At 42.6% G+C, this 24,099-nt stretch overlaps 1 long non-coding RNA gene across 1 annotated transcript; it reads right to left on the bottom strand.

Moving 5' to 3' along the window:
* Positions 1-1,892: 1,892 nt before the first annotated feature.
* On the bottom strand, positions 1,893-16,442 carry LOC135966796 (uncharacterized). Its single transcript, XR_010580396.2, has 2 exons — positions 15,993-16,442; positions 1,893-2,727 (listed from the first exon to the last, which is right to left on the bottom strand). It is a non-coding gene; the product is annotated as an uncharacterized lncRNA (long non-coding RNA).
* Positions 16,443-24,099: the final 7,657 nt, after the last annotated feature.

Below are 24,099 nucleotides of genomic sequence, written 5' to 3'. Positions count from 1 at the left end.
TTCAAAGAATTAGCTCTTGGTTTTGTTGATGCTCTCTATTGTTTCTCTATTTTCCATTTTTATTTATTCTCTCTAATCTTTGTTATCTTGAAAATGTTTGTATAATGTAAAATTGTATCTCAATATAATTCATTTTTAAAGTTAAGAAATTATCACATTGTCATTCAATAACTGTACCTAGCTCAGGTTTTGTAAAATACTGTGTGTGAATGTGTGAGTAAATGAATGAATGAACAAGTGAGTGAGCACCTGGCTTGCCATTTAAAAATAGGACTGTTTCTCCCTCTCTTCTCAATGGCAAACAATTTGCAAGCGGCCTTGCCTCATTGGTTAATATAACTGTTATTGTTTATATTAAGCAACTATTAAATGGCATGTACTACTCTAGATGCTTCACAAACTTAACATTTCCTCATCCAATCCTCTTTAACGCTGGTGTTACTATCTCCACTTTGCATATAGGCAGAAAAATGAGATCTGAAGTGAGATGTAAGCGCAAGTGGCTAATATATGCCAGTGTCAAGAATCAAATTCACTCCTGTCTGATACCAAAGCTATATTTTTTTCCATTCTACCTTTTCTGAGTTTGGTATTTCAAGGAATAAAATATCTAGCTATATGACTCAGTCTCTGGATTTAGAGATGCAGATTTAGAGATTTTTGTGATGCAGATTTATGACAAGATTCCCAGAAATGTAGTATAACACACAAGTGTGAGCTTATCAGCAGAAAAATCACCTTAGTTTCACTAGTCCACCGTGTTTGGGAAGTGGGAAACCTTTCAGTGTTACTCAACACAACAAATTAACCACAGATGGCCCACTTCCTCTTTGTTTACCTAGAAAAAATACTTCCTCAAAAAGAGGCTTCTACTGTGTGTAATGATGGCTGCCATTCAACATGCAATTCCTTTTTGGGAGGAGTTAGCCCTAAGCTATTCCATTGGTGACTGAATTTTATCACGCCAGTCAACATATGACTGCCTACACAATCTAAGTTACTCTGGTTTTGATATCCCAGGATCCACCTTATGCACAGTGCATACTGCATGAATTATAGAAACTAGACTATGAGAAAATTGACAGTTGCTTCATTTCTCCAGAAAAGCCACGTACCTGCAGCTGTCAAGGGCAGCCTGACCAATGTACCAGGTCACTAGTTCAACACTTCTGGAGAGTTGAGGGCGCTGATCCCCATTCTAAAAGATTCTCAACACAGAGAACTAGAAAATATCAGAAATAAGAGAGTATTATCAATGTCCCCTGAAGGGATTCATTCTAATTTTGTAAACCCCAATTAGTTTCTTAAATATCTAATCCATCATGAAATCAGAATAGTTGTAATCATCTATTATCAAACTGGAAGAAAATACTATTTTTTACACATAAAGATATCATTGTTTCTTAAAAGCAGTAAATGATATATGCCTGATAAGCAAAACTAATAGATTTGTTCAGAGGATTAAGCACTTTGAGATGGATTGTTCAGAGAAAGTTTTGTGGGACGGTTCCAATGTAAAATGGGACTGGGGAAAGCATAACATGAAAGGCAGAGTAGTATTTACAAAGACAAAGGAGGTGCCAACCTTTGACGCTGGTCCTCTAATCCTTACACATTCTTCCCTGCTCAGGATTTAACGACTTCTAAAAACTGACTCTTGCTTCTCTCTGCAAGTGTGAGACACACATTTCTACCACCATTTACTAGCCAAATGATGCACGCAACTCATGCAACCCCTCTGCACTTCAGGTGATGAATATATGAAAAGATAATCACATCTGCCAGCAGCTGGAGATTGTAGGACAACGTGTGTACAAAAGAAGAAAGCACAGTGCCTGGAATACAGAAGCCGGTCAACAAAAGCATCTCCTTTCTCTTCACCTGTTCACAACTTTTGTTTTTCTTTTCTTTTCTTCTTTTTTTTTTTTTTTTTTGAGATGGAGTCTCTCTTTCTCACCCAAGCTGAAGTGTAGTGGGGTGATCTCGGCTCACTGCAACCTCCGCTCCTGCGCTCGAGTGATTCTACGGTCTCAGCCTCCTGAGTAGCTGGGATTACAGGCGCCCACCACCAGCTAATTTTGTATTTTTGGTAGAGATGGGGTTTCACCATTTTGGCTGGGGAGGTCTCGAACTCTTGACCTCAGGTGATCCGCCTGCCTCAGCCTCCCAAAGTGCTGGGGTTACAGGCGTGAGCCACCGCGCCTGGCCGAACTTTTCTTTTCCTAACACCAATGTATTGTAAATGTATGGGAAAAAAGATAACGGGGTTGCAAGGAGACTTGAGTGCTAGTCTTACCTTTACCACATAATGAGGTGGGCGGTCTGGGGTGGATAATTTTGGTTTGCCGCCGTTGCTTTCTCTTCGAAACGAAGAGGACAGCCAGGAATTCCAAGATTCCTTGCAGCTTATTCATTCATGTCTTTGCATTGCTGAGCATCACCCCAGGGATGTTTTATCATCTCAGGCAGTGAGGAACTGGGATCCCTTGCGTTCCCCTAGCACCCTTTCTATTAACCCGAGAGTGTGCTGGAGAACACTGCTTTTCTGGAGAGCACACACTTCATCTTGGGCGGCTCTGACACAGGCACCCGAGTGGTCTCTGGCAGGACTTGGCAAAATCCGCCCTGGGAAATGGCAAGGGCACCCGAGGACCTGTGAGCTGGCAGGGCCATGTCACCCCAAAAGACAAGGACTCTGAGAGGAGGTACTTCACCAACACTCCACAGCTGTGTGAAGAAAAATAGAAAATGGTTGATGAATTTCCACTTTCCACAGAGCAAAGAAACAGTTTTATGTTGTTTCCAGCCTGAGCGGGGGCTTTTCATGAACAAGGAACTCTCCTCCCACAGGTGGGGATACACTGCCACCTGCTGGTCCTCTGCTTCTTTACACAAAGGAGCACCTTCCCAAACCAAAGCAATGGTGACTTTCTCGGACAGCATACTTAGATACATCAGAAAATGTTGATAGTTACTAATCTATTAATTGTGAATGTCTGATTAAATGTTGAGGGTCTTGTAGAGTTAAAAGTTCAAGATAATTCCTCTGTGTATACTCAAAGTCACGCAACTAAAAGAGATCTTGACTAAAATTGGCAGCCAAGATTCTTGAGGCTTCCTTCAGCAATTCAATAACTCATTTACGTGTACAAGGAATCTTTTAACACAAAGAAGTATTTTCAATACATTACATCATGTGGGGTTGTTAAAAAAATCTTTACACTTGGAACTTACTACTTAGTATTTATATATATGCCACATGAAAGTAATAAAACTGCATTCTTGTTTAACACTTTTGGCATTGGTTTTTTCAGTAATTCATATTTTTCCTCATTAATCCACACCACTAGTCTGTGTGATTAATCTCTTACTATTGGAATGGTGCAGAGGTTAAAAGTTAATACAGATATAAATGGAACAAGCTCAGAAATTTTATCAACAAAGTGGTTTGAGGCTAAGAGTTCAGGAACATTTTATTTGAAGTGGCTTTTGTGTTTCACTGTCACAGATGGTGTTATTTGATTCTGGAACCTCAAATTATTTTAACACATCCCACCATCCCAATGTTCAGTGTATGTGATTGATATGTGTGTCTACCCTGGCAAACAATCCTTAAGAGTGAAGTGCCAATCTTCCCTTTCCAACTTGAAGGTTGGTCCACAATAAAAATGGCATATAGGTCATTATGTAAGCAAATCATTTAGTTCCACATTGTGTTAAATGTTTCCATTTTGAAGCTAGATTTTGGCTTTGGCTTTGCGTAACAAAGGGTCCACTGAAATGTTATATTTGGCTCTGTAGGTGGTGGGCTATTCCATCCCTAGAGCAAGAAGAAAAAAATCATGACATTTCTAGCCAACAAGGCTTTTAAAAATATTGATATCCAGTCTCCGATCACCCTACTTCATAAGCCCAGTGGGAGATGAAATGGAACTTACCCATCTTCAAATTCCCCTCCCCTTTGTGTGCTCTTCCCTCTCTTACAAGTACAGTATTCTCCAAAGTTACTGAACCATAACAAAGTCAGATTGATAGATGCTTCTGACATGGTGAGAGGGGACCAGCTCTTTCAACAACCTCACATGACAGGAAATCTCACTTCCCCCAGAGTGAAACCTCCACGTGTCCCAACACGATAAGAACACTCTCAGTGGATGGTCAGGCTACCCATGGGACTCATTGTGCATATATTGCATGTACTTATATTAATCTTCTGATGTGCACCAGCTCCTTATTTTCAAGACTAGGCTGCATGCTCTGGTTTGGGAGGCAGTGCAGCGGGACGAAAGTATCCCCAGCTTTGGAGACAGGAACATGGGGTTCCATGCCCCTTCTGTTACTTATTGTCTGCAGTCCTGGAGAAATAACTTAGCCCCTTTAAGCCTCCATTTCCTAATTCATAAAATGAGGATCACATTACCCACCTCGCACAGTTATTGAATGCACAACAATAATTTTGGTTACATGCCAAGCACTGTGTTAAACACTTTATACGAATTAGCTTACCTGATGACCACAACAACCTCTTTATGATCATCTTCCCCATTGCACAGATAAGGAACCAAGACAAAGGACAGATTAAGCCATTTCCCTCAAGGTCTCAATGCTCAGATATAATAAAGCCTCATATCAAAGCAGATCTGGCTCCAGAGTTAGAGCTCATCTTGTGACATGGACTCTCAGCCCAGATAGTGCCTGGCAATTAGTATATGATAAATAAATCACAAGCATTTTGTTAGCCAAGCACACAGACCAAGTTTGTGACTTTGCCATCACTCTTTGACATTGTGTTCTATACATAGAGGGCTTTAGGCATTATGTGCTGCTTGCTAATACATATTCCAATAACACATGTATAAATATGCCTTTAACCCAAGAGTTTCCTTGGGTTGCTGTCACAGAGTACCACTAATGCTGAACAGCTTAAAACAATTGAAACATGTTGTCTCACAGTTTGGGAGGCTGGGAAGTCTGAAATCAAGGAGTTGACAGGGTCAGGTTCATTTGGAAACTTGGTGGTTTGTGGGAAATCTTTGGCATTCCTTGGTTTGTAGATGCTTCACTCCAATCCTCCATCATCTGTGTCTGTCTTCACATGGATGTATTCTTATAAGGGCAGCAGTCATATTGGGTCAGGGGTCAACCCTACTGCAGTATGAGCTCATCTTAACTAATTACAACTGCAATGACCTTATCTCCAAAGAGATCATGTTCTGAGGTATCAGGAGTTGTGACTTTAACATATCTTTGTGGGGAAACACAGTTGAACCCATCAAAAGAGCCATCTCCCCTAGCCATATCTGGATGATCTTAAGCAACTGAAACCAGGTGATAATGAATCAGATAAACCTGAATTTAAGCTAAATGTGCGTTTTAGGGAAAGATAATGCAGTGACTAAGGTTCTTTCCTTATCTGTTAAATGAGGATATTTACAGCACCTGCCACAGAGCTGATATGATCTGTAAATAAAACAAAAAAGGATACATGAAACACTGAGCACCATGCCTGGCACATGGTAACCCCACAGTCCTACTAGTTGCAGGGGACACATTATGCCTGGTGTCTTCATTGGGAAGCACCTCTACTGAAATTGCTGTATCCCAGCTTTTCTTCCAGCTTCCTTCTGCTCTCCTTTGAAAGACAATGAACACCCGCCTACCCATAACAGAGTCAGAACAATCACTCTGATTTAAAAGGTAGAAGTTTCACTAGGTTAGCATTTTCCTTGGAGATTTAGCATTCCAGGCTAAGTCAACTTTGCCTCTCATCATTGTCAAATCTCGCTTCTGAGCACCCTGCCGTGTGACACAGGAATTGGCTGCAGCATGAAGGTATTGCTGGAGCAATTGCAAGGCAAAGGAAGTGAAAGAAAGAAAAAGAGAGAGAGAGAGAGAGAGAGAGAGAGAAAACAGTGGCTTCAGCTACGTCTGCTGCAGAAGCCAGCCGATGAAAATTAACCCACCTCTTTAATCACAATCTTACATCCCAGAATTTTCAGCTGACAGAAATGATAATCATTTGGTTCATTGATTCTGGGATTAATCACTGAAGTTCATCTTGGCATGTATTGATTCCATTTCTGCTGGCTGTAACTAAAGTGTTCAAATTACTTATTCCAGCTCTGACAAGAATAGGTTCCCAAAACAAAGGAAGTCAAAGATGAGCTATTACACCTGACAACTCTGCACAGCACCTAGTGACAGCACTGACTACCCATCCTTCGGCAAGACGGGCCCCTAATAGGGAAGAATCAAGCACCTGTTCTTGCTACTATACACTGGTGTTTTATAAAGTTGATCCATCAGTGTCTAGAGGAAAGGCAAGTAGTTTTATCTCAAAGAATCTGAACTCAAAATCTGGCTGCACAGACAAGCAAATTATGTAGGCAACACAGTAGAACAGGCCGATTTCACCAACTTGACTTTTATGAGAAAACACCAGCATTTGTTACCTTGCAATCCTCCAGAGTTTCATGGTGCTGACCATTCGCCAGCATAAGCTTCATAGCAAAAGCACAATTTACAAGATAACATTTTGCATTCACCCCTTCCTTAACCTGTGAACTTCTGGCATGATAGTTACAGTGAAATATCTTTTATTGAGCATACTTTTGTATGGCATGCTAAAAGAGAGAGAGGAGACTCCTACCTTGGTGTTATAGCCGACTAGGTGTCCTAAGTGGCCCTGTCACTATAGTACACCTAAAGCTTAGGAAGGATAATGACTGGATTTGTAGCATGGCTGGTTTTACAGAATGTAGGGAAAGCTTCAAAACCTATAAATAGTAAACACGGACTAGGAAGATAAAAACATTGGGTGTGTGAGTGGGGGATTTAACAATACAGGACAGGACTGAAATACTGGACAAGAAGAGTATGTAAATAAGGAAGGAGAAACGTTCTAAGTGACTTATATTAATACAAATGGGGGATGCAGTTCTTGTTTAATTTATGTTTTCTCAACCTCGCACCAATGAAATTTGGAGCTCGCCCATTCTTTGTTGTGAGGGACTGCCCTCCGCACTGTAGGATGTTTAACAGGATTTCTGTCCTCTATCCACTACATGGAAGTTGCAGGAAAATGTTTCCATACATTACCCAGCATACCTTGGGGACAAAATCACCACCCCCAGTTAAGACGACTAATTTAATTTGACACTTTTTAAGCTAGACATATACGGAAACATTTCAAAGATAATCAATCAAAGAAATATCCTATACACATTCCATACAAATTGAGAGAAAATTATATAAAGTAAGAAATGAAAAAACAACAAAAACAAATCTTAACCCAAATAAGGCAAAATGCATACAAAAATGGAACAATTATGGATCAGAAAGATGGCAGAAAGCAAGTTCAAATATATCCAGCATCATAATCGAGTTCCACTTCCAAAAAGGTGACATGCAGACCTCTGTGGACTCAGTTTCCAACAGAGCAGTCATAACTGGGGAAATTTACATAATGAAAAGCATTTTAAGTCTCTGAAAACTGCACTATGGGCATACAGCAAATAAGAACTACTTTAAACAAAATCTATTAAATCAGAGTGAAAATAAAAATAAGATCTGTGGCACTTGAGTCATGATCTGCTTCCTCCCTCACCCCCACGCTACAGCTCAGCATGATAGAATCAGAGGGAACTGGAAAATGTGTCATATAACACCTTGAGGATTCAATCGGCCAAATCAAGAATAGCAGAAATTTACAGAACAAATGGCTTTATTTCTTCAACATATAAATGGCCAGAAAAAAAGAGGAAGGAAACACCCTGATTTCCCTTCCTTGCCAATATTGTTGCAAGAAATGTGATTCCATTCTCAACTGCCAGGAAAGAATACTGAACTTTGGCTAAGCCAGTCCACCCAATCCTTTCTCCTCGCTCCTATGAGGGGTCCACAGGTGATCATGTGATCCAAGGCTTCCAAACAAATAGAACAAAATCAATTTCAAACCTTCTTCTGGGAAATGTAAGTCAATGGTACACTCTATTCAGTCGGACATGTCAGCACACACATGTAAGAGTTCAAACTGCTGAAAATGTTTTAACCATAATAAAAGTAAACCTGAGAGATAAGCTAATAAGCATAGAAAAACAGACAGAGCAGCAGCTTCACAAAACAAAGGAGCTGAGATCTTGAACAAACTGTTCCAAAGCCCTATAACAAACTCTTTACAGCTCAGTTAGCTAATATTTTCTTTTTGTTTCAAAGTCAATTTGACTGGAGTTGTTCTATAACTTTCAGAAATCTCACCACAGCATTTTAACATAGGTAGTCTCTGGAAGCAAAGGCAGTGGGCTTTAAATTGTTAGGCAATGCCACCTCTTCGAGGAATAGACCAAGAATGAAGGGTCTCTGTCAGAATCTGTTTCATAGAAAAAAAAGAAAAGAATGAAGAGTCAAGTACACCACTTATCAGACACCAGTGTTCCTAACTGATTAAGTCACCCATTATTTTTAAGGAAGAAGAAAATAACAAGCATTCAAAGGCATGAAAACATAACTAAGAGTTAAAACAGTTGTCAGGTGAATTTCATTTATTTTTAACAAATGTATGTGTTTGATAACTTTTAGGTCTTTTGTACTCCTTATGACCGTTAAGTTATTGTTTACACTTTTCTGGTAGGTTTTTATTCCTCTTTTCAGATTAATTCAACTGTTCGGGTCAATGAAGAGATATTGCTTTCCTACTGTGAGGAAGTCAGCACTGCTCAAAAGTGCTGATGGCTCAAAAACAAACATGATTGGTCTCTTCCCTAAGGAACTCATGGGTTAGAAGAGTATACAGACACCATATCAAAATTACCCTCAAACTGTATTCTAACTTCCACGAAAGGGTTACATACAGAGCAGAAGAGTTGGAGATCCTGACTATGATACATCACTCAAGACTCATAGTTTATGCAATTATTTTTCCATAAATTGAGCCATCAGCCTATCCCAACAAAAAGCAGTAGAAAAAAAATATGACACAGATTACACGCCACTTTCCATTTGGACAAGGGAAGCCTGCCTGTACTTCTCATGTTAGACATTAATTTGTCAAAACATTTATTTTAAAAGAGGGGAGTAAAGGAAGAGACAGCAACATAAAAATTTGCCTGCATGTCCAAGTTTCCTCTTATCAATAGCCTCTGACAATTTGGACCCAATTTTTATGCTTGCCTCACACCCTACCATATTTTCAGTTTCTAAGTCTTGGTTTTGGTTTCTAGTCTCCTCAGATCAGAAGATATCTCATTCTTATACTTTCATGAGATCTAGTAATAATACTAAACCCCATGCCGTCTTCTGACAAAGAGCTGGACTTGGTATGTATTTCAATTCCTCTTATTTGTCTCTTCAAGACATTTCTCAATGATCAATTAATAATCTATTTTGCAGAGTGTATTAGTCCATTTTCACGCTGCTGATGAAGATATACCTGAGACTGGGAAGAAAAAGAGGTTTAATTGGACTTGCAGTTCCACATGACTGGGGAGGCCTCAGAATCATGGCGTGAGGGGAAAGACACTTCTTACATGGTGGCAGCAAGAGAAAACTGAGGAAGTAGCAAAACCGGAAACCCCTGATAAACCCATCAGATCTCGTGAGGCTTATTCAGTACCACCAGAATAGCATGAGAAAGACCTGTCTGGTCCCCATGATTCAATTACCTCCCCCTGGGTCCCTCCCACAACAAATGGGAATTCTGGGAGATACAATTCAAGTTGAGATTTAACTGGGGACACAGCCAAACTATATCACAGAAGTTGATCAGTTGATTTATTGTTAAGATTTGCTAGTAATTCGATTTTGTGTGTACTTTATACTTTCCTATTCTACCTAAGTGTTCTCTCTCTAATAAATTCTAAAATATATTTGCTGCCTTATTCAATGTTTTAAAATTCTGGTTGCAAACCACCAAACTGATTTCTCCACCCATAATGTTTGAACAACACAGCTCTAAAGAGTTTAATGAACTATCTAATTGTGGAAATCTCTTCCAAGATTTTAGTTTCCAATTTCAACTTGGTTATTTCTATTCTTTAATTTTTTCTGTTATCAATAGGTATATGAGACATCCTCGAGTATTATCTAAGACCTCTCTCAAATAAAAGAATGATGTGATGTCATAGTACTGGGTCTTCCTTATGGTAAAACATTTAGATATAACCTATGCATATAACAAAATTTAGTTCATTCTATTAATTTTCTAGAAATGATGTTGATAATTTCCAGTTATTTGTTATTCCCAGTTTGTCACAATATTAATTCACTGCTCTTTGCTTTTTAATAATTAACATTGTTAGTTTTCTACTTGCTTTTCCTCAATGCCCACACATCTTTACTGATACGGATTTGGAATCCAGAGAGTGATCTTCATTTTCATAATTATCACCTGCAATCATAAAACATTGCTATCATAAATTTAATTTACAAATATTTTAGAAATTCTCTAATCAACAAAGTAGCTGCCATTTTCTTTATAGTTTCATCAAATTAGATGTATATAGAGTCAATAAATCTGACAAAGTGCACACAATGAAATATTCATTAGAGACCCAAGTAGTATGCCAGACTTTGGTTTGTAACCATATGGTCCATGATCTCTAAATTCTTTAGCATTGTAATCTTCATGCAAATTCTAATATTCTATCCAAAGAAATCTGCCAATCCATATCTAAACTAAATTTAAAAATGAATAAAACGCTTTCAGCCTTATTCATGGCTCCTAGGCCTGCAAAGTAAGCAGCAGTCAAGCTGGCTTGCAGTGGATTGGCTAAGTACTGGTTCAAAGGCCTCTAGTAATCACTAGAAGTCTAACAGATCCTGACCCCCCGGTGCCTAGAGGAGGGAGGAGAGCATGGAGCCTTTAGGAGCAGGTTCGGGTAGCTCCATATCAGTACTTCAGTAGTCCCTCCAGGGGTTGCTCTTTTGTTCTCAATAGCATCTTCCCAAAGATTTACCTTTTCCTTCCAGCCCCACCTGCCTTCTTTCAAAAATTCTCAGCAGATGATCTAGTCATAGATTTTACCACCTCTGCTGCCAATAGCAGCTAACATGTATTAAGGGTTTCTTACAGAACCATGGACTGAATATTTGTGTCCCTCTGAAATTTGTACGCCAAAACCTAGTCTGTAATGTGATGATATTTGGAGACATGGACTTTGGGACATAATTATGTCATAAGGATGGAGCCCTCATGACAGGACTCATGCCTTAATAAGAAGAGACAAAACGGCCTGTTCCTGTCTCTCTATACCATCTGAAAATACAACAAGAAGACAGAAATCTGCAGGCCAGGAAGAGTGCTCTCACCAGGCACTGGATCTGTCGGTGCCCTGATCTTAGACTTCTCAGCCTCCAGATCTGTAAAAAATAAATATTGCTTAAGCCACAAAACCTACGGTAATCAGTCATAGTAGCACAAATGGAAGAAGTATATGGCTAGGCTCAATTTTAATTAATTTACATGTATGAATTCACTTAGCATTCCTGACAATCCCAGGAAGTAGGAACTGTCAGTATCTCACCTTTAAAGATGAAGATACTGAGTCACCTTAACGTTAAGCTGACTACTCACGATCACACAGTCGTTTTGTGGAAAAACAGAGATATTAATCAGAAAATGTGACTCCGAAGGTGGAGTTCTTGAAAATTACATTAAAGTACAGGCTCTTGGGGAAAGGCTTCCTCGGTCTCTCTCTTCTTCACATCTACAGATATGTACACTGTACCACTGACCATATCTCACCTATGTGCCTAGCTAAGGTTACCTTTCAACTTGTGTTCTAGAATTTTCCCCCTCCTAGAGGCAACCATCCCCTTTGTCTAAACCTTTCCAATTATGTCTTCCTAGTACTTCAGTGTAAAAACTAAAGCTAAAATAAGCAAAACCTACATTCAACCCTATTTAGTCCTGAACTTAGAGATACGTCTTTCTTCCCTTTACAGTTGAGCTTCTTGAAAAAGTGATCTATTCCTCAATCCTTAATGATTATCTTTATTTGTCTCAAATTTACTCAGTAATTTACTGAAAGCAATTTTGAAAGGCCCTTAAAGATCTCTTCATGTGGAATTCAGTATTTGTTGTCCTGTTCTAACTTTTCCGTATGGTCAGCAGAATCTGGCAGAGTTGAGTGTTTTCTTCTAGAGGCAGTTCCTTTCATTTCTACAATCCTCTCCTGTTATTCCCTTCCTATCTCCCAGTGAGCTCATTATTGAGAGATTCTCACTGGGCTTTTTATTCTACCAGTTCCTTAACTGTATCAGTGGCCTCAACATCTTTACCTCGAGCTCTTCTCTTCTTCATTTGGATACTACCCCATGGTCTCAGTGATCACTCTTAGGCTTCTAACTGCAAGACCTGCATTTAGCCCTGATTATTCATCTGAGCTCCAACCTAAACTGTCTCAAATACCTCTGAAACAAATTCAAATGGATATTTTGCAGGCCGCTCAATCTCAAAGCTGAAACGAATCCCCCACCCCCACCATAGCTCTTTCTCCTAATTTTTCTGTCTTGACAATGGGACCGCCATCCATCACTATCTACCTTAAGCCTGTAACCTCAGACTCTTCTACTTCTTTCTCTCCCTCATTTTCCCTCTTTTCTAGACAGACTTCACCTAACGTTGTGTCTTCAATCAATCTCCTTTTCACCAGGAAACCAGTAAGCCAAAGTAAAGGAAGACGCTAGGAAAGACACTAGGTTTCCAACTCCTACTCTTAACATCTTCCCCAACTCTACAACCTAGCATGGAGGTTCTTACCATGTGCCAAGCACTGCACTGACCACTTTATATATTTTATCTCATTCAATAATCCCAACTACTATTAACCTCATCTTAAAAAAACAGAAAACTCAGGATAAAAGAAGTTAAATAAGTTGTCCAAAATCACACAGAACTAGAATTCTTACTGGGAGTTTATCTGACACCAAAACCATTCTCATAGTGACTCTCTCACAATGCTTGTTATAGCTTTCAGCCACTCTATCTGAAACAGCATCCAAATGGCCCCCCTTCTGCCAGCCCCTGCTCTACCTCATCCTCAAATCCATTTTCATAGTGCCCTAAGATTTCACAAAAGAAATAAGTAACAAAGCCTAGCTAATTATGTCTTCCTAAAAAATCAACTGGTGTCCCCTGCCTTATAGAACAAAATTGAAACTCTCTAGCCTGCAGTACAAAATCCCATGCATCTTTTGAGTATCATCTCTCCATCTTTTGCTCCTGTCTTCTCTCTCACATTGCAAGTTCTAGCTCTAGTTAAATACATCCCGTTATTGTACCTGTACCAACTACATTTTTTTTCTTTACTTTTCAGTGCTGCTCCCTTTCCTCTAACCTTTGCCCTGGCTCTAGTTGTTGTATTTACCCTTTAAACCCAATTAAAAGTGTCACTGCCTCTTTGAGACCAAGTTACACCTGCAAAGGTCAAATTATAACTCCCAGACAAACTAAAGTATCCATTTACAGAGCTCCCATGACACCTGGCTTTATTTGTACATACCTTTACTCATTCATGTGCCACAACTTACTGCAATTGGTTTATAGATCTTTCTTCCTCATCACCTTCAATAGTTTTCTGATCTCAGCCCCTAATTCATGAGGAATAGAGAGTCTCCATGTTTTAAAAGTTAAAGGACAAATAAATGAAGTGATCCTAACTGAAGGAATTCGAATAGAAGGACCAAGATATTAAGCTGACACTAAAAGCCTTCAAGGAAGATTGTCCTGATTCAAACTTTACAGAAAGTGAGAGAGAGAATAGAGACATGGCATTTGGCCAGTACAACACTATCTTATCTCTGCAGAGGGGATCTTTGCTTTCAGATTCTAAGGGGATGGATGTAGATAGGGAAAGAACTAACATTCAGAAAATTAGGGGTCTGGTCCACAGAGCATCGCTGATAATGTGTATCTCCCTGAGAAAAAATCATTCATGGTAGGGATAGGCAATGATACCATCACCCACAGTCATTTTCACGCGCACCTGAGACGGCTACAGCTGGGGAACAGTCCAAGTGTCCCACATCATTAAAATGAGTAGAGCACCACCTTGCAGAGGACGATAAATAACTACTGGATCAACACAAAAAGAGGACGTAGACCCAACTGGATCCCTTTCCTCCTCTCAGGTCTGAGTTATCTCTGGTATCCCTTCTCATTTCAGTGCTGTGTTTTCAGTTGCAAGGGAGGCTCCAGGGTCCAGGGATGAACTTCATTTTTTTTTTTTCATTTTCGTTTTCTTTTGTGTGTGTGTGTGTGTGTGTTAGAGTCTCGCTCTGTCACCCAGGCTGGAGTACAGTGGTGAAATCTCGGCTGACTGCAACCTCTGCCTCCTGGGTTCAAGCGATTCTCCTGCCTCACCCTCCTGAGTAGCTGGGATTACAGGCGTGCGACACCACACTCGGCTAATTTTTGTATTTTTAGTAGAGATGGGGTTTCACTATGTTGGCCAGGTTGGTCTCGAACTTCTGACCTCAAATGATTCACCCACCTCGGCCTCCCAAACTACTGGGATCACAGGTGTGAGCCACCGCGCCCGGACTGAACTTCGTTTTCAAAGTGTGCTAGAGAAAGGATGCAAGTGCAGCCCTGGACTGGACTCCCCTTTGTATATTACATGTGATTTGGCCAAAGTTATTTGAGTGAAAGTGGTTGGTTAACCCTAGAAATTTAGTTAAAATGGCATTTGGGTAAGAAATAAAAGTCCTCACTCGTTTTACAGATATACAGTATGGGTGTAGATGGCGGTTTGGAGTTGGGATAGTTTTTGCAACTCATTCTACATATTTGGCTATTTTTCAAAATGAATAAATCTTTTTCTCTTTTTGCTTGTCTTTCTTAAGTTTCTAAATCATTTCAGCCAATATTCTGTTCTGCACAGTGCATGATAGTTACAAGTGGGAACAGCTCATCCGAGCATGTTCCTGCAGTCCTGGAAACTGCTGGCGTTGTGGCGGGGGGCGGTGGGCGGTTGTTGGGCGGGGCGGGCCTCTCCCGGCCCCTGGCCTTTCAACCTTGGGGACAGGGCAGGATGGTTGCCTCTGGAACTTGCTTCAGACCAGCTTCCCTCTGCTATTTCCTTTCTCACGTCTGCCTCTTTAGTCTTTTTTTTTTTTTTTTTTTTTTTTTTTTTTTTTTTTCCTTGAGAGAGTCTTGCTCTGTCGCCCAGGCTGGAGTGCAGTGGTGTGATCTCAGCTCGCTGTAACCTCCACCTCCCGGGTTCAAGCGATTCTCCTGCCTCAGCCTCCTGACAGCTGGGATTACAGGCGCGAGCCCCCATGCCCAGCTTCTTGTATTTTCAGTAGAGACGGGGTTTCAACATGTTGGCCAGGCTGGTTTCGAACTCCTGACCTCAGGTGATCCACCCATCTCAGCCTCCCAAAGTGCTGGAATTACAGGCGTGAGTCACCACTCCCGGCCAGTCTTCATCTCTTTAGTCCTGTATCGTTGTTCTGTTTTCCATGTGTCTCCCAATCTCTTTCTAAAAAAGTTATTTGACTCTTAACATTTGAGCATTGGAATTACTTCTGCGCTTTACCAAACGGCCACCAGAGGGGGCCCTGAAACCTGGCGGTCCATTCTGTGGCTCTAAGCGCCCTAGAAGGACTCTGCTGCACTTGACCAACTGAATTCCCCAAGTTTCCATCTCTCCGAGCCCCAGGAGTCTACCTTGTGCTTCTCCAAGCCCCACCCCATATTCTGCTCCCCAGGTCCCCACTCTAAAAACCCTTTGTTTCCTTTCCGGCCCCATAGAACCCGCACCTCCGCAGGGCCAAAGGCCCTAGTTTCCCCACTCTTCTTAGCCGCTGAGTCTAGCTACCGTCTCGGTGTCAGCCACTGCCTGCCGCAACTCACTAAGAAATGTCCCTGACGACTGTCAAGTCGATATCGGAGACTCCGAGGCGCTGAGTCCCCGCCCCGCAGCCCTCCACACCTTGTCACTTGAGCAAAATGCCTGCCTATTCCTTCCCAGGGAAGGCGGCCAAGGACCCACCTGCCTCCCCTCAGTCGCGCTGCTGTTTACGCTGCCCTCCAGCTCACAGCCCTGTGCCGCCAGCTGTCACTCGAGACACCTGAGACGAGAGTCTCGGGGCCGCTCTCTGTCCTTCCGCAGAGGCGTGGGCTCCCCTTGGAGCCCCCTGCGCCCTTCTCCGCGCCTGGGGGCTCCGGAACACCCCCATCTCGTATGCCCGACACCGGCTCCAAATCTCCCTGTGGTGTCGCATCTGTCCTAGGCCCCCTCGCGTACCGGCCGCTCTGCGTCTAGGTCCCTGGACAGGTCCGGTTGCTGGTCCGGAGCCCATGCTGCTAGGGGCTCATGGGGTGCGCTCCGCCTCCAGCCAACGTCTCCGCATCGGTGCCCTTGCCATCACCGGGGGTTAGAGGAGCCTTGCTTTACCGGGTTCCGAGATCTACCTTTCCTCTCGTCCCTGACTCACACTGTGACCTATCTCAGGTGCACTCAGATGCTGTCCCCCAGCTCCATTCTCCCCTCTTCTCCGTAGTTTCAAGAACCCGGCTTCTCCCTGCTGCTTGCTCTCCCTGCTGTCTTCCAACTTTCTATTCTAAACCCCTCAGGGATGCTCTAACCTGCCCTTTCCAGGAGCCCCAATCCTGCTGTAGACGGCCGAGGGTCCTCAGTCTCTTGCCCTAGAGGAAAGTGTTATCGAGTCCCGTCTCTAATACAACCGGGAGACCTGTTCTTGACCCCTGTCCGGCTCGCCCGCTTCTGGGGCTCCCTAGGGTTCCCCCTTGTCGACTCAGGTGCTGGCGCCCGCGCCCTGAGCCCGGTCCCCACTGTAGCGCCCTCGTTTGGGCCCTCCCTGGTTCTCTGGTAGCGCCAGCACGGTCCCGGCCGTCGTCGTCTGTCCCGAAACTTCGCTTTCTGACCCCATCCTGGAGGCGCCATCCTGAACTACTGTTTCGACATCGCCACCTCTAGGAAATCAATCCACTGACATCCCGGGAGATCCGTGCGCTCACCTGTAAAATGCTATGCTAGTGCCTCGTTCGTTACAGGGCTGCTGGGAAGATGAAATGTAATTTTCATGAAAAGTTTACAACGCCTGACACATGAGAGGTGTGTGGCATGCATTAGTCATTAGGATATATATCTTGCCGTCCTAGAAACCTGAGTGACATACTTCTCTCATCCTCCTCTTCCAGCCTCAGGGGATGCCCTTCTCTGTCCACTTCCAGTTTTTGCCAAAGATACCAGCTCTTTTGGTCAATGCCTCCCTTGGCTTATAACATCCTAAATGCCCACCGGCAAGAACTCTTAATCCTCAGAACCAACCCCAGGGAAAATTCTGTGCTTCACTGAAACACTAGAGCATGCCCTTCTGGTTCTCACTGAGAATCTAAGAGGCGGCTGTCTGCTCCTTCATAATCTTGGAGCCATTTTATAAATCTGTAAATAGCCCTGCTTTTTTTCTTTCTTTCTTCTTTAAACCTCTTGTAATATCTTCCTCTCTCCCTTACTTAATGAGCTAGGTAAAATGTGAGACAAATTCATTTTGTGTCTGTACTCATGATTTTACCTGCTTAAAAAATATTCATTGACTAAACCTATGAGTCCATTACTGTTGTTTTCCCCTTCTTGTGGAAGAGAAAATGAAAGCTACGATTTGATTTGAAAGGAAGCTCTACTTGGCTTATCCCAAGGGGGTTCATGTCCTCTTAGCCTAGCTATGGCTAAGAACCTCCAGTGAGGCCCCATGGAGCTGCTCTCCCAGCCACCAGGGGAAGGGAAGAGGCTGCGGGAGTCTTTGGTGCCTCACCCAGCCCCACAGAGCCTTCTCCATATCCCACAGGCTGCTGTGCACCCTGGCTTCCTGGAATAAACTGTCTTTCTTTCCAACGGCTTCTGTCCCAAGCCAAGCACCTCCAGCCCTTAGAGGACTGGGGATCTGGCCTCCAGAAGAGGGCCGCCTAGACCACTGCTGTGAGCAGCCACCAACTGTTCCAGGGTTCTTTTCTCTGGAAGCGCCCTGTCTGCAGTTCTGGGTCTCCCTCCTCCTTCCCAGCTGCTTTGACACCCACTCCACTTTCTGCTGTCATCTCAGAGCCAGCACCCTTCTCCTGGACATCATGTCTTGGTGCTTATCATTAAGCTCCATCTTCATTCTCTCCCCGCTTCCACTCCCATCTCCCAATTTGAAACCACATCTATTTGACTCCTCCTGCGTCCTTTTCTACTTGATGGACTACCTGGGGACTGATTAGTGGAACCCCTAAGATATTAAACAATAATGATAATGGTAATAGTAATAGAAAAATAAAGCTTAATGCTATCAGCGAAAGTGTAAAGGTAACATCAGAAGGCATTAATTGTTAGATAAAATCAAACAATCTCAACTGTACAAATGTTACCAACATCCAATAATTTTGTGCCTGTTTCACACTTTTGAACGGCGGTTGGTATTTCTCCCTCAATTAAAAAAATTTGAATATCTATTTTTAGAAAGTATAAGGAATTTATTCATAAGAATTATTCACATTTTAAAATATGTTTTAAGAAAACTATTCTTGCTGGGCACAGTGGCTCATGCCTGTAATCCCAGCACTTTGGGAGTCTGAGGCAGGTGGATCACAAGATCAGGACCATCCTGGCTAACACGGTGAAACCCCATCTCTACTAAAAATGCAAAAAATTAGCCAGGCGTGGTGGCGGGCGCCTGTAGTCCCAGTGACTGGGGAGACTGAGGCAGGAGAATAGCTTGAACCCGGGAGGCAGTGAGCCAAGATCGCGCCACTGCACTCCAGCCTGGGCAACAGAGCGAGACTCTGCCAACAAACAAACAAACAAACAAAAAACAAAAACTTCAACAACAAAACAACAACAACAACAACAAACTATTCTTACGTCCCTAGCCCTCTGCTGTCTCCACCCTTTGGTCTCTTAACTACACAAGGAGCTGGAATAGAGACAAATTCAACCTTCCTTTAGATTCTTTCATGAGGAAAAAAAAAGTCAATCAAGTAAATAGTTAAAAGAAGGCAGCACATTTGATGTGTTTTGTTTTAGCAAACAGACCAGATGAATAGGCTTTGCTACCACACAAAGGCACTTAGTGAACATTTGACTCTAAGCTACATAAAAAATAACTATGTGAGGTAATGCTAGATTTAACTATTCCACAATATATAGTCTACATACTTCAAAACATCATGTTGTCCACAATAGATACGTATAATTGTATCTGTCAATTAAAAAATAAATTTGAAAAATGTTAAGAGATTTTTTAAAGGAGGGTTGCTCCAAGGGTTGTTGAGGTCCAAACTTGTTGACTTGCTTATTTTGAATTCTTACATCAATAAGCTGCATTGATTTGGGGGCCTGAAGGGCAAGTTGCATTATTTTGCTATAAAACACAGAAGAATCACAGCATCTTAAATTTGGGAGATTCTCTAAGTAGCAGTAAGTCCATCTGCACATCCTCCACCAGAGCCTCCCTCAGAAACTCCTCTAAGTGGTCATCCAAACACTCAAGGCACAGCGTCAGGGAGGTCCTCTCTGGACATCTGCCACAGCCTCGGATGTGAAGAGTATGAGTGGTTAATAATTTATGTTAGAGGTTTTGCTTTACCCTGAGCCAAATATGGACTATAATTCTCACAAACTGTCTCTGATAAATCAATAAAACCACTAGTAAATGTAGAACAAAGATTTATCATTGGATTAAAAAATATATGTGTGTAAAAGGAAGTTAAAGACCCAAGGAGACAAGTCAATAAAACCATCTCCTTCATTCCTGGCCAGGTCCTCCCCTTGGATAACAATTACGATATTACCATCACCCATATGTCCTGGGCATCACCACAATATCACAGCCTCTATCTAAAGTGGAGTAAACAAATGTCACTGTAATTAATCTGAACTGCAAGCCTTCGGCCTGCTGCTCCTTTCTCCTTTCTTGGGTAATTAAAGAAACAGAAGATAAGGTGCATGAGTATAGACTGGCATTGTGCTAAATCTGAGTTGCAGGAATCCTCTGGGAGCACCTTGCAATGTCTTATTTTCTCTTCACTGCATCGCTGAATCTTTTTTTTTTTTTTTTCTTGAGACAGGGTCTCACCCTGTTGCCCAGGCTGTAGTACAGTGGCATGATCTTGACTCATTGCAACCTCTGCCTCCCAGGCTCAGGTGATGCTCCTACTTCAGCCTCCTTAGTAGCTGGGATTATGAGCTTGGGAACCACACCTGGCTATTTTTGTGTTTTTTGTAGACATGGGGTTTTGCCATGGTCTCGAACTTTTTTGCTAGTCTTGAACTCCTGGACCCAAGTGATCCACCTGCCTCAGCCTCCCAAAGTGGTGAGATTACACCATGAGCCACCCTGCCAGCCCTCACTTTATCTTCTAATCCTTCCTGAGGTTTTGACTCCACCTACAGCTTCTTTCCTTGGAAATGGTAGTTCACACATCCTAGTTGAAGAACAAATCATGGAAATTTGGCAAGAGTAGATTTCAGGTGCTTTCACCAGACACCAAAAGGTAACTCTGTAGGAAGATGGCTATGTTAATTTGTTTGACTGTGATAATCACTTCACTAGGTCTATGTATACCAAAACATTATGTTGTACACCTTCAAAATATACAATTTAAACATTTTTTAACCATAAAATAAAGAGAAAGCATGCCCTATTCTTCAGCCTTCAGGTGCTTGAGAATAACACCTGGCAGATATGGCCACCTTGGCATAAGAGGAGAGACACTGGCTACACTACAGGGAAGGGGATAGACATCAGGAGGAGGTACGCAGCATGATAAAACACAAGCTGCGTGCACACACACCCTCCTCACTCACTTGCAGAAGCCCCAAATGCTTTCAGAGTTGGGGCCAACTTCCTTTCTTGGAAAACATGACACTTCTCATTCAAATACATGCAGGAGATGAGATGTGTCCAGCAGGCAAGAGTGAAGCAGGAGCATAAAGACAGAGCACTCTCCGGGTGACCCGAGGTCTACCTCATCTCTGTTTTCTCTGGCCTGGCCCCTTCACTGCTCTGAGAATCAATATTCTCATCCTAAAAGGGAGATCTAGCCTAGACCATGGGGTAGAATATTTTTTCCATAAAGGACCAGATATTAATATTTTAGATCGCACACCATATCGTCCCTGTTGCAACTACTGAACTCTGTGGCAGAGGAAAGCAGCTACAGACAAGACATAATAAAAGGAGGGAGGCTGTGTTTGCAGCTCGTAGGTTGCCATGCTATGAGCTCCATTCTCTTGGTTCTATTCAGCCGTTAAAACCCAGGGTTCAAATTGAGGCCCAACAGACCTTGTTGGTCTTCAGTTCTGTGAGCTCAGTCCTCTTGCCCTATTTTTCTGCTCTGATAACTTGTCTGGACTCAGATTTCCTGCCAAGAATGGGAACTTGCCTTCGTCCTGCTAGGCTCCCCTGCCTAATTGGAAGCCAGGGCACTGTAACTTACTGATGCCATTACTGTATACCTGATGCCATTAGCAAGTAGAACTGATAGCAATACCCTGTTCACTCTAGACTTGCCTCCACCCTGAATCCCAGTCCACCTTAGCTCCTACCTCCATCAGGACAGCTGGGACCATTTGCTGCTGTCTTGGTTCCTCTGTGTGGAAGGAAAGTCTGGCCTATACTGCACAACCTCAGCTTCAATTGCCCAAACCTGGCCATCTCTCAGTACTGCTGATGTTCTATCTCCCAATCTCTGACCTGCCACCACCACAGAGCTTGATTCTAGATCTTGAATCCTTCTCTCTCCCCTGTCCTGTGTAAGTCATGAGACCTCATTCAGCAAAGTTTTCTGTCAATTATCAGATGGACAGAGATTCAGGTACATGAAGGAAAACAGGGATCTCAGATTTAGAAGTGGAAAGAAATCTTCAGCCCACTTATTAGAAGTATGGCACAAGGTCAGAATCAGACTGAGTCCAGATGATACTCCTCTAATAAACTTGATCTTGTGAACCCTTACTTGGAAAATATCAGTAAACCAGGGTGGCACAGAAATCTAAGCTAGCATTAAAATGAGAAAGGGGCCGGGCACGGTGGCTCATGCCTGTAATCCCAGCATTTTGGGAGGGTGAGGCGGGTGGATCACCTGAGGTCAGGAGTTCGAGACCAGCCTGGCCAACGTGGTGATACCCCATGTCTACTGAAAATACAAAAATTAGCCGGGCGTGGTGGCTTGTGCCTATAATCCCAGCTACTCAGGAGGCTGAGGCAGGAGAATCGCTTGAACCTGGGAGGCAGAGGTTGCAGTGAGCCGAGATCACACCATTGCATTCCAGCCTGGGTGACAGAGCGAGACTCCCTCTCAAAAAAGAAAAGAAAAAAAATCAGAAAGGAAAAGTCCTAGGCCTGTACTCACTTTATGACAGGCTTATAGCACCCTCTTGTGTTTACTTCTGAGAAATACAGGATTCTATCTGAACTGGACTTTTTTTTTTTTTTTCCAGATATCTCTTACATTCTCATTTTTATTTGAACTGACTTAATCTCCAACCAAATTATGAAGAAGAACCTGTATAACCCCAAATCTCAATCCCAGATCTGTCTTAAGTCTACACGTTATCTCATTCCATTTTCAAAATATTCCTCTGAAGGAGATCAGGTAGGTTCTGACTCTCCTGGGAGCAGGTGGAGGTAGAGAGTCTTGCCCGAGGTCACAAAAAGGATCCACAGCAGAACCGCCTGTGCCATCACCCAGGGCTCCTGGCTACAACAGGCCTAATATTCTTAACTGGTTATTTCACAGGACTTCTCAGGTTGCGCACAAATATCTAAGGTTTCCATCTCTGCCAGGGTCAGGTCATCACCAAAGCACACAGGGGTCAGCTGTGTCACAGAGTGTGGGGCAATAGGACAAGAAGTAGGAGACCAGTGTCAGAAACAAGGCTGGGCTACAATTGGGTGCCAGGCAGGCGAGCTATTGAATCCTTGCCCTCCTGCCTTTCTTACCAGTGCTGTGTAGCTAAGTAATAGTGTCCTCCAGCGGACAGAGGCAGGGCGGGGCCAGTACCTGTGCTTTGTGCAACTGAAGGGCCGGGAGTGTGGATCAGGGATCCCACACCAGGAAGGCGAGTAGCCTGCAACCCTGTGAACTTCATCCGCAGGTCTTCTTCTGAACTCACGGTGTCCCAGACACTCTGCTTCTCCACCACAACCACACAGCTGTGTCCACACTTCTGCATTTTTTTCTTCCACTGTTTATGCTGCCTGGAAGCTTTCCCTGCCCCGGCCTTCAGAATGGCACTTGTCTTCAAGGCCATGATGAAATGTCATCTCTTCCCTCTGCTTTTCCCTGATCTTCTCATCTCCTCTCACTACCCACTTCCCACCACATATACCCCTCTCACTGCGGACTCGTTTTTTGCACTGATTTACCAGATGCACGATGTTTTCTAGTTATTCATCTTCCCATAGTCGTTGAGCATTTTTCAGTCATAGACCACTCCTTCATTTTATTTGTTTTTATAGAAAGGCACAGGAAAGCATAGTAGAAACATACGTGAGCTTTGAACCAGACAGACCTGATCCGCATCTTGGCCCAACCACCTCACGTAAGTCATGTTAATTTTTATGGTAGATTCTTGTGTCTGTAAAATGTGATAAAATTACCTGTCGTTTTGAAAAAATAAATGCAGTAACTTTCATAAAGCTCTTACACACAGAAAGCAGTAGCTTTAATAACATCCAGTTGAATCTCTTTGTTATAACAATAAAGAAATAAATCTAAGAGGGAGGAAGTGACTTGCCCAAGGTCTTAAACAACTTTTACGACCCAAACCCACAGCTCTTAATTCCAAGCCAGCACTTTTTAAGCCAACCAAAGTCCTTTCCAACCCATTTGCTATTCTGCTACCGTCAGCCAATAAAATTGCTACCAACACACTCTGCATATTGATATGCACTATACTATATTTCTGCCTACTGTCACTTTCTTTTTCCAAATAAGGCCACATGCTTCAAAAACAGAGACTGACTCTTCCTCTTCCCTATCTTTTCCAAGGCATGACCTAACTTAGGAAGGGGCACGTGGTAAGAATTCAAAACACACTTGCAAATTCTGACTAATCCTTAACTTCCTCAGTTTCCCTCAGCCTCAGTATCCAA

The sequence above is a fragment of the Macaca fascicularis genome, chromosome 13 (genome assembly GCF_037993035.2).
Source record: "Macaca fascicularis isolate 582-1 chromosome 13, T2T-MFA8v1.1".
In the NCBI taxonomy this organism is placed as follows: domain Eukaryota; kingdom Metazoa; phylum Chordata; class Mammalia; order Primates; family Cercopithecidae; genus Macaca; species Macaca fascicularis.
Note: the sequence above shows the minus strand (reverse complement) of the source record. Positions and strands in the feature narration are given on the sequence as shown.